We start from the raw sequence: 4,248 nt of genomic DNA, 5'->3' as shown, positions 1-4,248 counted from the left end.
CACACCAGGTGAAGGCAGCAGATCTCATTATAAATGGTTGTAAGCCACCATGTGGTTGCTGGGATTTGAACCCAGGACCTCTGGAAGGGCAGTCAGCGCTCTTAACCATTGAATTCTCTCTCAAGCCCAGTCAAATGACTTTTTAAGATCTGGTGAAACTGCACAGTATTGTTTTCAAACTGAGCATTTCCTGTTTCCAATGAAGTCATTCTAAGCATTTTCAGATTTTCAACTTGAGGCATTTTAATTTGATCTCTAAATTCCTTATGGAAGAACACATTTGAGGTGATGAACATTTTATAGAACAAAGCAGGCTTGGTCTCAAAGGCAATGAAAATTCAAGCATAACTTTTAGAACTCAACCAATCTTATGCTCTCTTCTCCCAATTCCCCCCTCCCTTAAAGAAAGGTTTATCTATTTCTAGTTCCTGTGCCTGCGTGTTTTTCCTGAAGATGTCCGTATGCTGCACATGTGAACCTGGTGCCCTTGGGAGCCTGAAGAGGACATTGGCTCCCCTGGGACTAGAATTAAGGATGCTTATGAGCTATCATGTGGGTGCTGGTAATCAAACCTGGATCTGTAAGAGCAAATTCTTTTAACAGCTGAACTGTATTTTTAGACACTTACAAGACCTTTTACATAAATGTATCTAAGATACATTCTCAAATGCTCATTTCTCAGTTGGTAATTTTCCCAATATCTGATAATATGAGTCTTTTCCTTGGTTACAGAAATATATTGAGGTCAGAGTGGAGTTACCTATGTGACTTTGTTCTACTGTCTCTGGAAGCAAGAAAGATTCCTTTCTTTGTGTTTACAATAAGAAATATGCCTGTCATTTGACGTCAACTACCATCATCATCATCATCGTGTGTGTATGTGTGTATGTACATGCATGTGACACTTGTGAATATGGGAAAATGCTATTCATAGTGTACAGGTGGCTCCCAGAGGATAAGTTTTGGGACTCTGTTCTCTTTTCTACCATGTTGAGGCAGAGTCTTCTTGCTTTTGCCATGCTCTGAACTCAGGCTAAGTATTCTGTGATCTTCTAGGCAATTCCCTGTCACTACCTCTCAGGAATACAAGTGGGCACTACCAACATCAGGTTTAAAAAATAATTCATTCTCTCTCTCTCTCTCTCTCTCTCTCTCTCTCTCTCTCTCTCTCTCTCTCTCTCTCTCTCACTGCTGAGACATCTCTGCAGCCCTAAGTCTTGCTTTTGAGTGTAGGTTCTGGGGAGCAAAGTCAGGTTTTCAGGCATGTTCACCAAATGCTCTTCACCCACTAGGATCTTCCTATACCAGTCACCATCTATCCAGCCACTAGATTTTCCTTTCTGCTTTACAAATTGCTTACTTCTAAGAGTCTCACTCTCCAATGAATTAAGTTTATATACCCATATAGAGGTTGTGTGTATATGGGGAAAGCTTTAGTGCCTTAATTTATTCAGTTACATACCGACGATCATATTATCTGTTGATACATATGAAAATGGTTTTGCTTATCAGAAACCAGGATTGCCATATTAACTTCTCTTCACAAATGGTGAAAGACAGCAAAATAGAAGACTGTGAAAGTGATTCTTCAGTGTTTCACTATGAGAAAGTGAAACCTTAAAGGCCTTGAAAACCCACAATCACTTACATAAACCAATTTATTCAAAGTATGCATATGTAGCATGTATATTTATGTAGAAGCAGAGTTTTGTTTATGTCTGTATATACAATAGCCTTACCTCTTTTCATTATAGTAGAATGCAAATGTAAGAAATCACTCAAAGGATTTTTTTAAAGCATATTTGAGTCGATTTAAGAAAAGTAAATCATCAAAACTTGCTTAAATCACCAGCCTTTATTTGATTTTGTTTATTTTTAATGATTTTTTAAAAATGGTATTTGGCTAAAATTCAGGATATATTTTGGAATGTGTCCGTCTGCAAATCACAAACTTCTGAAATTTCCATCAATTTAGAATTATTCCTTTGTTTACAATATCACTAGGAAAAAAAAACCAAGAAACATTCATTGAACAGGATTTACATATCTGTGTACTCTATTTATCAGTGTGACTAGATGCTCAATATATTGCTTAGGTATTTTTATTAAGCACTCTTTTAAGCTGTTAATTTGAAAGCACCAATTGTTCTATTTATTTTCCACCATTTTGTCAGTGTTTAGTATAAAACATATGTGTAAAGAGTAGGTATCAGATAGTCAAAGGATGATAAGAGTAGGCAGGTAGGCTTTTGAATTAAGATCATTGTGAGTATCTGCCATAGATCAGTTTTATAGAGACACATGTGTCTCCCCATGTATGGTAGGCCTCATAAGACCATCAAGAGGCTGGCATTGTGGTGCACTCCTGAAACTTCAGTACTTGGTGGAGACAGGAGGATCAGGAAGGACTTCAAGGTCATCATGGGCTACACAGTGAGCTCAAGGCTAGCCTTGGCTAGATAAGGCTCCCTTGTCTCAGATAAAAGAAACCAAAAAAGAAAAAAAAAAACCCACCCCCAAACCAAAAAAAAAAAAAAAAAAAACAAAAAAACAAAAAAACCCAGGCAACTGAAACTGAAAACACAAGTACACTCCTAAGTGTCTTTACTTTGTAGGTAGGGACACTAAGAGACAGCACAGTCAACCTGGAACTGAGACTCAAGCTGCACTTTACTGTGGTACCTTCCAGACCTTCTGTGTCCAATGACCACATGGAAAGCTAATCTGCAGTGTCTTTATGGAGAGATGGGGACATTCCGTTTATGATTTATTTCAACGAATACACATCTTCAGTGATCATTAGTCTGCTTTATATGGTAGAATGCAAGTCAGAAAGCCACTCAAAGGGGATTAAAGAAAAACCACAAAACTTGATAAAATGACCAACTTCATTTATGTTCTTTTAAATTTTACCTTTGCAATTTTTCCTTGTTTTACAACTTTTTATTGATTCTTTGTGTGTTTTACATCCCACTCATTTTTTCATCTCATCTCTCCTCATATCTGATCTCTGCTCTTGCAAGTCCTCCCCACCTCCCCCCACCTCAATCTTTCTCTCTCTCTCCCTCCTTCCTCTCCCCCACCAAATCCAAAGCATAGGAAAACATCTCACGGTGGAATTGTCGTATGTTACTGTGTATTCCAGTTTATCCCCCTGTCCACACATCTTCACTTGCAAATGTTCCAGGTCTCTGGCTTCTGTGACACTATCAATATTGGATCATCACCAGGACTCCCCCCAGTTATCCTGCTGCTCTGTGTCGTGGAGACCATGCAGCTATGGATCAGAAGGACTGGCCCTTTCACGATTGCCAACCATTTGCAGATGACACAGATCTTGGGGTGTATCAACCCAGTGCCTGGGTGGTAGCTGAACTGGTCAGGGTGCTGCCTCTCCCTTTCCCTACCACCAAGCTGCTCTGCCTAGGCCATCTAATGTGTTCCTCATTCTGTGCCGTGCTGTCTGGATTTTATTTTATTTTATTTTATTTTATTTTATTTTATTTTATTTTATATGTCTAGCCATAAAACAGCTTTGGCTACCAAGCCAAACATCAAGCTAGGATCAACAAAGGACTGCCATCTGCTCTGCCCCTGACTGATATAAGAACTCCACCATCAACAAGTTGTCTCTGCCCAGTGCTAGGGTGGGGGTAGGGCAATTTTTTTTGATAATCAAATTCTCTGGTTAAAGTTAAGTCCATTTTCCCATAAGATGACTGCTATGTTATAAAAGTTATGTTTTCCACCTGACATCTTACATAGCTAAGACACTGCAAAGTAATTCCTGGTTTTACACTAACTTTTTATTATTTTAAATACATTATGCATTACTTTCATATAATAATTTTTGCCTTATTCAATTATAAGTTCGCTGTTTTCTAATTTACTCTGTTCTCAGTATTGGTATCTCAAATGACTATTGTTTATTCTTCCAAAACATTTTATAATAGCAATCCTAATTGAATTTTTGTCACCTGGTGTTGAAATTCTGTTTGGCACACTGTTCAGTGCATTTCTACCAGCAAATGCTTGCCAAGATTTATAATTATGAATTTTGGATTTTTCAGTTTAAACAGAGTTGAGACAATTTTCCTGGTTATATGAAAAAAATGAACGTTTTATAACAAAGAAAAATGATAATGACAAGGGCTAAGCTACTTTGGAAGTTGTGCTTATTCAACAATGGTAAGAAAGCTGCAGATTTATTTTCTTTCAGTAGATGGCACTAGGGTCTCAAGTAAAACC

The 4,248-nt window shown here is 37.8% G+C and overlaps 1 non-coding gene across 1 annotated transcript; it reads right to left on the bottom strand.

Moving 5' to 3' along the window:
• Nucleotides 1-3,510: 3,510 nt before the first annotated feature.
• Nucleotides 3,511-3,650, bottom strand: LOC120102650 (small nucleolar RNA SNORA48). Its single transcript, XR_015687350.1, has one exon. It is a non-coding gene; the product is annotated as a small nucleolar RNA SNORA48 (small nucleolar RNA).
• Nucleotides 3,651-4,248: the final 598 nt, after the last annotated feature.

This window comes from Rattus norvegicus, chromosome 4, assembly GCF_021556685.1.
Source record: "Rattus norvegicus strain SHRSP/BbbUtx chromosome 4, alternate assembly SHRSP_T2T, whole genome shotgun sequence".
In the NCBI taxonomy this organism is placed as follows: Eukaryota; Metazoa; Chordata; class Mammalia; order Rodentia; family Muridae; genus Rattus; species Rattus norvegicus.
Note: the sequence above shows the minus strand (reverse complement) of the source record. Positions and strands in the feature narration are given on the sequence as shown.